The sequence below is a fragment of the Sciurus vulgaris genome (genome assembly GCF_902686455.1).
Source record: "Sciurus vulgaris genome assembly, chromosome: X".
NCBI classification, from domain to species: domain Eukaryota; kingdom Metazoa; phylum Chordata; class Mammalia; order Rodentia; family Sciuridae; genus Sciurus; species Sciurus vulgaris.
Window position 1 is genome coordinate 108,083,383 of NC_136471.1, and position 12,352 is coordinate 108,095,734.

Genomic DNA, 12,352 nt, shown 5'->3' on the forward strand with positions numbered 1-12,352 from the left:
AGTAAATCAAGTTGTTGAGTCCAAACTTAAGGGACAAGGCAGATCAGCACACTCATGATGGAAGGATACTAAAAATGTATACTGCAAAGGGCACAAATAAAGGGAGAGGTCATCAACTGAAACCATCATTATAATATACTACAACATGTAAAACCTAGCTAAGTGCCTATAACAAAAAATGATTCAATAAATGTATGGCTATTACTGTTAGGTTGATCCAAGTGAAATTATCATTTTTGTAGATAAAAATGATCAAACACCAGCAATTTTATATGGTCCAACTTCAAATTACTATTACAACATCCTGTGAAAAGGAATTATTATCTACGATTTTCAGTGGAAGAAACTGAAGACTAAGTAATTTTCAAAGTTACCTAGCTAGTAAATTTTTGCTTTTTATTTCAATGTAATCTTCAGACTCTAAATCCAGTTATCTTCCCTTATTTTCCAGTTGCATTTTGAGATGCTTGGTAATAGATAAATAATTTTAACGGTGGTATGACTTTAGCTCTAACACAGAGACATAATTCCCCAACATTATCCTCATAAAACTCAGGCACTGCCAGTTTGTACTGACATCTGAAACACCTGGATTTTTGCCAACATCAACCCCATAGCATTCCATCTCCAGGTTGCTAACTCCCAGAAATAGAAATGAAACTGGTAGTAGCTAAATGCTATATTAGTGCTCTTAGAAAAGTCATCTCAAAAGCATTTGAGAATTTGTGAATTATAGCTAAATATAGAATTTCATTGTTATCTCACATTCTCCTAAACATAATGGCTATGGTATTTTTCACATTTACTTCTTGCTTATATATTTAATTATATGTGAGGCAGTTGAACAGCTACATTATATGTAAATATATATGTGGATTCTTTTTACATATGTATGTATAACATTTATCACTGAATGATGCATCAAAATGCTTCTAGAGATATCTCATGTACTGCCTCTTGGGTGGCCTCCACTAAGTGAATAGACTAAATTAGTAAATAGTCAAATACTTTACAATATAGTTGATTTCTCTTAAATAAGTCAATTAAATGAACATCCAAATCAAATTATTTTTCCAATTATAAGTAACATTTAATAGAGATCAGCAAAGAGAATACTTATAAATGGCAATAAACTGTTGAAGCTCTTCATGATCATATATTGCTGCTAAATTAAGTTTCCTGGGCCATCAGTTAGTATCTTATTTAAAATAGATCCAATCTTATTCACCCTTCCTATTCTCACTAAGGTCAGGAACATCAAAGGATTCTTCATTTCCTGGCCAAACTGTATTCAAGACTGCAGTATTCTGTGTTACTTATTGCTCTTTAAATTAAATGATTTTGCTGATTTATTTTGTTGAAGAAGGAAAAATATTTAATACTAGTACAAAAAATCAGAGCAACTTGTCTGCATTAGTGACACCCTAAGAATTCACAGTTCTTAAGCATCCTTCTTTGGTTCTGAACCTGAAAGCTGTGTGCATATACACAACACCTGCCACAGGTTGTATAAAGAAAGCGTGAGAAGGTGTAACATCGCAGAATTCATACTTGATTCCAATTTTTGTCCTGTACTTGTTGTGTGACATTAGGAGAGATATTTAAATGCAGTGTTCTCATTTCTTATTATTTGTATAAAACCTAACTCACAGTCTTATTTGACATTCAATGAAATTGTATACTTAAGGTCCACACAGTTGTTGCTCAAGCTCTGACTTGTAGGATCCAGAGAACTATCTGATAGATACCTGTTTAGATATCTAGTGAAGGGGAAATTTTTAAAAAGTTATATGGCTTTTAAATATTAGGAAGTTACCAATCAAATCTACCAGTTATAGTATTTTATTTTAGAGTTTTTCTTTCTTGCATAGATCATTTTGATATGAGTGTAGACTTCAGTGTTTTTCAAGTTTTTTTAAAAAAAAACTTATTAAGAAATGCATTTTTATATAACTCAATATGCACCTACGGTGAACATATGCACACATCTGTGAGAAAAGTTTCATAAACTTTTGCTACCCATGCTGTTATCTAATATTTTCTACTATCTCATTCTTATGCAATTTAATTTTTCTTTTAAGAAAAGTTTGATCAGTATCTCAGCAATATATCACAAAACAGGATTTAAAATATTTGAAGATAGATCCGAATTTAAGCCCTGGAATCATCCATTTTCTAGCACAGTGACTGTGAGCAAATTAAAAGTTCTCAATTTCCTTATTTATAAAATGGGGATTATAATAGAAATAAATATTATTTTATAGAGACATAGCAAAGATTAAATTATATAATTAATATAAAACAAAGTTTAGTAGATGCTTATTAATTGTGGGTTTCAAATCACTACATTTTTCCATCCTTAGCACCACAAAAACAAATAAAATCATTAACTTGAATTGCATTCCATAGAGTTTAAAACACTTTTCAACCATAGAAAAGAAATGATGTACCCCTTTGGGTACAATGAATCAAAATGCAGTCTGAAATAAATAAATAAATAAAACACACAAAACAAGGAGCCAGATGAGGAGAAGCTTATGTGGAAAAAAAAAATTATTTTTGACTAGATTCTCTCAAGTTTGGGAAGTTAGACCACAATCTGGTCATTAGATTCTTCTCCTCCTTCTCCTTCTACTTCTTTTTCATGGTGCTGGGGATCAAACCCAGGACCTTGTGCATGCTAGGCAAGTGTTCTACTATTGAGCCCTCAGCCATCCCCAGGTTTAAGTTCTTAAATTTGCTTATCCTTAGGTATTTTATAGAGAGAGAAATCAAAGATTATCTTAGGATCTTTAATGTGCTAAAAAAACCCCAAAACTTTGTATCCAAATGCCACTGACCTAGTTTAATGGGAAAGGCCATGAATGCTGTGGAGGCATCATTAAGGAACTTGTCAAGTGTCTCACTGCTAAAAAGTCATTCAGGGAACTGGTCTGGTATAATTTCACTCTGTTCCTGAGAACTCTAAATTCAGGTCAATATTTGTAAACACCAATACAAAATTGATTGTAATATTATTTTTTTCTCCCTTTTCCATCCTCACCCCACTTCTTCTCTGCAATGTTTCTCAATATTTAAATTTATCTGATAGTTGCAAGTGTGTCTGAGAAAATTGTATCACTGTTAGCCACTTTGGATTACAATGTGTGGCCAAAATTAAATCCCATATTTCAAACCAGACATCCCTGTTGACTACTACTGTGACAAGCAGAATTTCAGCTTAATTCAATTTGATTTTTTAACATTTAGTAACGAATATTATTATATTCTGTACTTGAGATGCTACAATTCACAATGCAACTGGGACCCTGTTGGCTAGCAACCCAGAGAAATCAATCAGTGTACATGTTTAGAGTGAAACAAATGACATGCTTACTTAAAATTCACTTCTTTTTAATGTAAGAGAATATCTTTCAAATGGCAACCTACAGGTGTTTGGTAACGGCCCTTTTCAGTCATTTTGCTTCTTTTCATTTCCTCCACCCTCTTCTGTCATATCTGGTAAATATTTGTTAACAATGGGTTTCAAAACATTACACTAGTATGCTAGGCTTCTATGTCCTGTGGATTCCTTATTATGTCCTCTTAATATCATATGAAACACAATATGATTTTATAAGTAGTTTGTGATTACTTAATGTAGTATCCCCCCCCCACACACACATACATACACACTGGGTGTGCTACTAAATAGATTGAAAGGAATGTATTCTCCCAAATGAAATCCCCTAGCTAAACTAGAAACATGACTTCCCTATTTAACTCACCAGGTAAATATAAGCCAAACAATTCTTATTCTGAATGGAAATACTCATGCCTAGTCTTTGATTAAAAGTGAAGGTTATTTTGATCTAATGCATTTCAGTCACTTTTTGCATGAAATCATATTTTAAAATATTTTTGTGCCACATAAAATGTTCAGGCATCCTTAGGAATGGAATTGCTTTCAACTAGTGGGAAATCCCAATAATGAAATTGCTTACATTCTCTGGGCTTAATTGTAAGTCCTTTGGAAAAAATCACTATCGAATGAAATTTACTTAGAAATTTTAATGATACAGATATTAGAATTTGATAACATTATTAACTTTAGATCAGAAATAAACAGGACAGGGTAATTATTCATAAAATAGTATCTACCTTATGTATAGTTATTTTGTATTTTTATTATTTCATCTTTGGGCTTTTATAAAAGTTTTCTAATTTCAGTATATCTAGATCAGTAGTAATGGCCTGTCTCTGTCCGCTAACCATTGAATCAGCTGAAATTTTAGGTCTATTACTTCAATGATACTGTGGATATGTTGATGATATGTGTTTATTATGTATGCATGTATCCTGTTGATTTTTTAATTCAATGCAAATATAAGGACAGTAGTCATATCCAGAATAAGGACTAGAATTTGGACTTAAGGACAAAATGACAATAACAAGCCCTCACTTCACAGAAGAAAACATACAGGCAATCAACAAATACATAAAAAAGTGTTCATCTCTAGTAATTAGAGAAATGCAAATCAAAACCACCCTAAGATTTCATCTCACTCCAATTAGAATGACTATTATCAAGAACACAAGCAACAATAGGTGTTGGAGTGAATGTGGGGAAAAAGGCACACTCGTACATTGCTGGTGGAGTTGTAAATTGGGGCAGCCACTCTGGATAGCAGAATGGAGATTCCTCGGAAAACTTGGAATGGAACCATCATTTGACCCAGCTATACCACTCCTTGGCCTATACCCAAAGGCCTTAAAATCAGCATACTATAGTGACACAGCCACATCAATGTTTATAGCAACTCAATTCACAATAGCTAGATTGTGGAACCAACCTAGATACCCTTCAATATATGAATGGATGAAAAAAACTGTGGTATATAAACACAATGGAATATTATTCAGCCATTAAAAATAAAATTATGACATTTGCAGGGAAATGGATGGAGTTGGAGAATATCATGCTAAGTGAAATAAGTCAATCCCAAAAAATCAAAGGCTGAATGTTTTCTCTGAGAAGTGGATGATGATACATAATGGGTGGGGGGAAAGGGGTAAGGGAAAACAGAAGAAGGATGGATTGTGTAGAGGGAAATGAGGGGTGGGGAGGGGGCAGGGGAAGGGAAAAATAGTGGACTGAGACAGACATTATTACCCTATGTACATGTATGATTACAAAAATGGTGTGAATCTACATCATGTACAACCATAGAAATGAAAAGTTGTACCCCATTCCTGTACAATGAATCAAAATGCAGACTGTAAAAATAAAAACATAAAAGAAGCCCTAAATGAATGTGTGATATGACTAGAATCATTAATTCCAATACCTGCATGCCTACAAAAGAAACATAAGTTAGTGAAAGTGATTATATACAAAACATATTGGAGTAAGGTGGAGTCGATGTCCCACTGATTTGGTGAGAAGTTATTTGGCCCTAAGCCCAATAGCTAGGCTTATGTGAGACTGCAGGTTTAATGTTTCCAGAACAGAAGAGTCAGAACCAGAGATTTCTGATTTGTAAATGTTGACATTCATTTAAAAAATTAAACATTAATTTAGAATAACTCCCATTAGCTTTCTTTCTTAAAGCGATCTTTACACATTATTGAGATATTATTTGCACAACATAAATTGCACAGACTTTAAATGTACATGAGTAAACTTTGATGTACATATGTAAGCTTTATCCTATATTTTAAAATGTTTCCAATATTTTAAAAATGTTCCCTTATTTCCCATTCCAGTAGATTCCCTAACCATAAAATTAACCACTGTTCTGATTTCTCTCATCATAACTTAGATTACCATGTTCTAGAACTTCATAAAAATGAAATTACACATAAAAATGCAGGACACTACATTACAGTGTAATTTGGATTTGGTTTCTTTGACTCAGTACAATGTTTTGGAGATTCAGTCATGTTGTTAAGTATATCAGTACTTTAAATTGCTGAGTACTCTTCTTATATTCAATATTTTAAAACATGGTATAGACCAAGTTGCATGTAGACTTTGGCTACAGAACTATGGTTGGTTACTTTTGGGTTGGAGAAAAGACACTATGTGAAAGCAAAGAATCTTTCTTTGCAAAGAAAGCAAAGCAAAGAATTTCACTATGTGAAAGCAAATGACCACTAGGAAGCAGAGAGAGAGAGAGAGAGAGAAAGGGAGAGGGAGAGAGAGAGAGAGAGAGAGAAATACAGAAAGAGTAGTGCCAGTAGAGTGTTAAAATAAAACGATATAAAAAGACAGAAAAATAAGAACTGAAAAGCAGAACAGAGGTATCTTTAGGTAGGCCTTTCAGGGTTTGTGAGAATTTGGATGTTAGAAAGACATAATGTAATCAAAGAAATGAAGAAAATAACTGATGATAAATCAGTGCATGATTTAGAGTTTGACTAAGAAAAAAGTAACATGTTTTTTGACACCCGAACTCATTTACGTGTAAATGTTTAGAATGCTTTGTAAAATAAAATGATAACTCAGCACTTTTTCTTATATTTAAATGACATAGTTGTGGGGTCCCAATGGACTTATGTCTCTTCTGTCTTATTTTCTTTTCATCTCATCCTCCTATATTTTATTTTTCTCTTTCTTCTTTCTACTACCCTAGGTTTTTAAAACTTATTTATTGGTTCTTTTTAGTTATACATGACAGCAGAATCCACTTTGATGTAATTATACAAGCATGGAATATATTTTATTCTAGTTAGAATTCCAATCTTATGAATGCACATGATGATGGAAATCACTATATTTTCATATATGTACATGGTAAAATTATGTCAGATTATTCCAATGTTTTTCCTTTGCCTATCCCCCTCACTTCCCTCCATTTCACATTGTCTAATCTACTGCACTTCTATTCTTCCACTCCCACCCACCTTACTGCATGCTAGCTTCCACCTATCAGGGAGAACATTCAACCCTTGATTTTGAAGACTGGCTTACTTCACGTAGCATATCCATCTATTTGCTGGAAAATTTAAATAAGCTTTTTCACCACTGTGACCAAAAGACCTGACAAGAACAATTTTAGATGAGGAAAAGTTTATTTGGGACTCATGGTTTCAGAGGTCTTGATTCACAGGTGGCCAACTCCATTGCTGTGTGCAGAATATCATGGTGGAAGGGTGCAGTGGAGGAAAGCAGCTCAGGACATGACCACTAGGAAGCAGAGAGAGAGAGAGACAGAGAGGGAGAGGGAGAGAGAGAGAGAGAGAGAGAGAGAGAGAGAGAGAGAGAGAGAGAGAGAGAGAGATTCCCTCACTACCAACAAAATATATACCCCAATGGCACATCCCCAATGACCCCACCTACTTCAGTCACACCCTACTAGCCTACAGTTATCACTCAGTTAATCGCCTATCAGGGGATTAATGCATTGATTGGGTTAAGACTCTCACAACCCAATTATTTCCCCTCTAAACTTTCTTGCATTGTCTCATACATGAACTTTTGGGGGATACCTAATATCTAAAGCATAACAATAATAATGCAAAAGTAATTTCAAAGTTAATATGGAAATAGAACATTTGTCACAATTAAGGAACCAATATTAACACAATTTTATTAAGCAATGTTCGGATTTTATTCAGATTTCATCAGGCTTTTCATTTTTCTTTCTTTCTTTTTCTTTTGTGTAAATGTCTTTTGCTGCTTCAGGATTCCATTCAGGGCACCATATTACATATGTTAGTCATGTCTCCTTAAGGCTCCTCTAGGTTGTGACAGTTTCTTAGACTTTCCTTAGTTTTTTATGACCTCAATAATTTTGAGGATTAATGGCTAGGTAATTTGTAGAATGTCCCTCAATTGGGGTTTATCTGATGTTATTCTCATTATTAGACTGGATTGATATTTTTTTTGGATGGAAGATCACAGAGGGAAGGTGCCATTTATCATCACATTATATCATTACTATGTGTTATTAATATGACTTCTCATCATTAATATTGATCTTGATCACCTGGATGAAATGTTTTGTCAGTTTTCTCCATTGGAAAAGCACTTTCCCCTCATTTGCACATTATATTTTTGGAGGGAAGTCACTATATGCAGCCCACACTTACGGAGTAGAGAGTTATGCTTCACATGAAACTGTAATCTACAAACGTTATTTGGAAAACCTCATGGTCTTTATCATGGTCAAAATGTCAACTAAGGTAGTGGAGTATGGCTGTATTGATGGAAAAGAGAAGCTAATGGGGATTAGAAATGTGAGAACACATTGCTCTTAGGCATAACAAAGGACAATATATATACCAGATTTAAAGGTAGTAAAGGTAGTATTGCTTTCAGGCCCAATCTGAGTACGGACTCAGAAAAGTCATGAATAAAGCTGGTGATGACATGAAACCTAAAATTGTCCTCTTTCACACATGTGGGTACCTATCTTCATTCATACATTAATTTATTTAGCAAATAGTGTTTTCAGAATAACTATGTGTCAGGAATTAAGCTGGGTGGCAAGTGAATGCTTTCATATTGTAAACTTCAACATGTATAAAGCTTTAGTTCTATCGGAAGCTGTTTATTCAATGATCATAAGGATACTTTTACTTAGGAATAATCTTTTCTAAAAGTCAAACTGGTTTTCTTCTCTTTTTTGCATTCACACACTTTTTTTTCTGACTTTCATTAAACTATTATATGAATAGATAGAGTTGGACATTAAATTGGTTCCTTTCTTTAAATTGATATGCTTTTTTGTCTGCTCATGTTCAACTAGTTTAGTATATGTGAATATTTAGACAGGTATTGTTATCTAACTATATTAATAAGAGCTTTTGAGATGGTAAATGACAGAAACACAATTAAACTAGGGTATTTTAAACAGTGGTGATACATGGTTTCTAAAATTGACAGGTTTGGGTATAAAATTAGCTTCTGACAAAAATAAGTTTCAGGAACTCTTTCTCCATAGATAATTTTAAACAGTTACAGATTTGCATGATTCTGAAGGCAGATAATCTCCCAACACAAGACAGCCTCCACTTTCCAAACAATTTTAGTTACAGCTACAGGGAGTGATCTCCTTGGCTGAGCTTAGATCAAATGCCATTTGGAAACCAATCACCATGGCCAAGACCAAGAGATGCTTTATTTTGTTGGACAGAATATACAGGTGAGGAGTGAAGGGTAGGCATTAGTCTCACTTGTTCTAGAGGGACTGAGATTAAATCCAAGCAGTTATTGGGCAAGTGAACCACATACTTCTATCATGCTATATCTTCATAGAAGACAGATTACAAATGCAACCATGCTTACATGGGAATATTATCACCCCTGAGAACATTTTTCAAGGACATTCAAGAATTTTAGACATTTTCATGTAACAGATATATCAATTAAAAACAATCTTTTTATATTCATCACAATTATCTTAAGAAAACCTATCAGTGGACCTCCTCTTAATCTTATTAAAATTCTTGAAGGCAGTATCTGGATTTCTTTTTGAAAATTCTCTATTTCTGACCTGCATCTAACTCACACAGCCATCTCCAGCCTTTGCAGATTAAGCAGGGATTTATTGTAGTTTCAACATCATTCAGGAATGGCTCCTCTGGTTTTTATAATAATCTTGATATTCTGCTATATGGATCACAAAGATTCTGTGGCTTTTTTCAGGATTTTGTTTCTTTCCAATCTTCTTTTTTTCTGATCATCTCAGAGTGGTTTAAATCCTTGCTATTTAACAATGATTGGTTTTGGTTTTCCTAACATACGAAGGTTAAGCACACATTGTAAAATTATTTTAATATTGATGGTATTTTAAACACAAGTCATCATTTTCCAACTTCTCTTATGAGAAAGAATCTCCTCCATTTTTCACCACTATCTCATGCTCTGGAATGAAATCGAATCCAAATCCATAACTGACAGAAAACAACAAGGCGTTGCATCTGTGGCTTTTCAGTAATCAGAATGCAGATAAAATTAGTTACTTCTTTTTTAATCTCTGCACTTACAAAATTACTATACTTTTGTCCAATTCTCTTGAGTTCAATTCATGATTATTAACTGTTTATTGTGAGAGACTGTAATACTGAAACTTAAGATCAGGTCTGACATTTCTATAATCTAGAGGATTCTGGAGATTCTGACCTACCAACAATGCCACTATCCAGTTTTCCTGAAGATGATCAGGTAGCATCTTCACAATTGAATTACATTATATGAACCAAATATATATTCATTTTTCCTGTTGCTTGCAATGTTCATAAGAACCATGAACTATGAATATCCTATTTTAGCCTAAAACTTAGTCCAATGAAATATTTCACTATGAAGCAAGATCTGAGTGTGCATAATGAAGTACTTCCATGATGCTTAGAAGAATATTTTTGATAAAAAGACTGAATAAAACTTTCTTAAGCAACAAAAGAACACATTTTCTCACATGGCTACTGGTGGCTCTTAAACTTATTTAGAAATAGCTTCCCAAAACATGGAAAATAATTTATTCTAATTAGTCCAAGGTAGGTCACACAACCTACCTGGACAAGAAGAATAACCAAGGGAAAAACTGCTCTCATTCGACCTGTAAACAGAAACTCCCTGTGAAACTAAAGATGGAGTAGATACCTAAACAAAATTGAGGTTCTGTTAGGAAGGAAGGAGAAAGTGTGGTTTCAGTTCTTTTCTATTCTGTTTTATTTTCTATTCTAATATCTTCTGAGATTTTATTTACAACACACGGGGATGTTTAATAAAAGTCCATGCCATTTAATATGTGAAAAGGCAAGTACTGAAAATACATTGTAACCTAAGTACAAAGTGGTTCATAAAATGCAGACACTCAATTTTTATATTGAAGACATTATTCATATCTTTCAGAAATAAAAATCTTTCCAAATTGTTTATTTTAATTAGATTTGTTTCTGCCTCCAAAAATAAATAAAACCACATTTTAATTTGTGCAACATGCCTTCAAACACCAGAGATGTGCTGAGTCACTACTAAATAATTCACTTAGCCTAGAAACAAATAGATGAACCAGTTTCTGAAAGCTACAGACATCTAAGTTTTCCTATAACATTCCTCATTGAGATTAGCTAGAACAGATGAATGCTGGCATTTTAATTAGGACACAAAAGAGGATATCCTCCTGTGAACATTTTTTAGCAACCGGTCATGCTAGATTACTGAAGTCACGCCTAGTCATAGTATTTAGTGTAAAGAGTTTTCAAGTCTGCTGCACCTAAGTGCTGCAAATATTTGTGGATAGTTGATATTTCCTTCAAATACAGACACATTTGCAAATTATCACATCTCCTTTAGGGGATGTCAAATTCAGGGAAATAGAGGATTTCTACTTCAAGTAATTTAAAACAAAGTTTGAATTCATTTTACTCAAACCACTAATGCAGTTCAAGGATTTTTCTCTGATTTTTATACAACACTGCAGACTATGAAACATCTTAGGGAGCATTTATTAAACAATTTTCCTTGTTTATTTTTCAATATCTCTGAGCAAAAGAAATTAAATAACCTTTTCCCAAATAGATGATAACTTACACCTATAGAAATAAGAGTGGTTACATGGTTTATGTACATTTTAGTTAAAAACTTATCTTGACTGTGGAATCAATAAAATGTGCTTTGGTGACCTTGAATAACTTTTAAGAATAGAGCCACAGAGCACTGTTTCAATGAGGTTTCAAAAATATACATTATAAAACTTTTGGAGTTCAAAGAAATTAGGTTAAAAACAGAAAAAAAAAAAACATGTATACCTGTCCAAATGTTTCCTGCATTTGTAAGCATAAATATGTTCTCTGAAGGAATTAACTTGCAATTTTAAAAATTGCATACAGAAAAATGAACAGATTATAAGTGTACAACTCAATGACATTTGATGTATACACACGAAATATATACACATTCACATATACAATATGTAATCTATACACATTCAAGATAAGATCAAAATATCCTTGACATCCTTATTTCATTCATATCAGATCCCCAGGTAAAGTCGTTGTTCTGACTTCTATCACTCTGCGTTAGATTTGAATATTACAGAACTTCGTCTAAATGAAATTGTAAAATATGTAGTGTATGGTGTCCACCATCTTTTAGTCAACATGATGTTTGAGATTCATACATGTTAGTATGTGCATCAGTACTTTGTTATATTTATTGCTGGATAGAATTTACTTATATGAATATACCACAATTTATTTGCTATCTTGCTGATAGTCTTATGGATTAGTTTCAGTTTTTGACTATTTTGAATAAAACTAATCATTCTCATACAAGTTCACATGGGCAGTTTTTAAATATTATTAAATAAATAGCAAAGAGTATAATTGCTGGTTCATAAGACTGCTGTATGTTTAGCAGGTT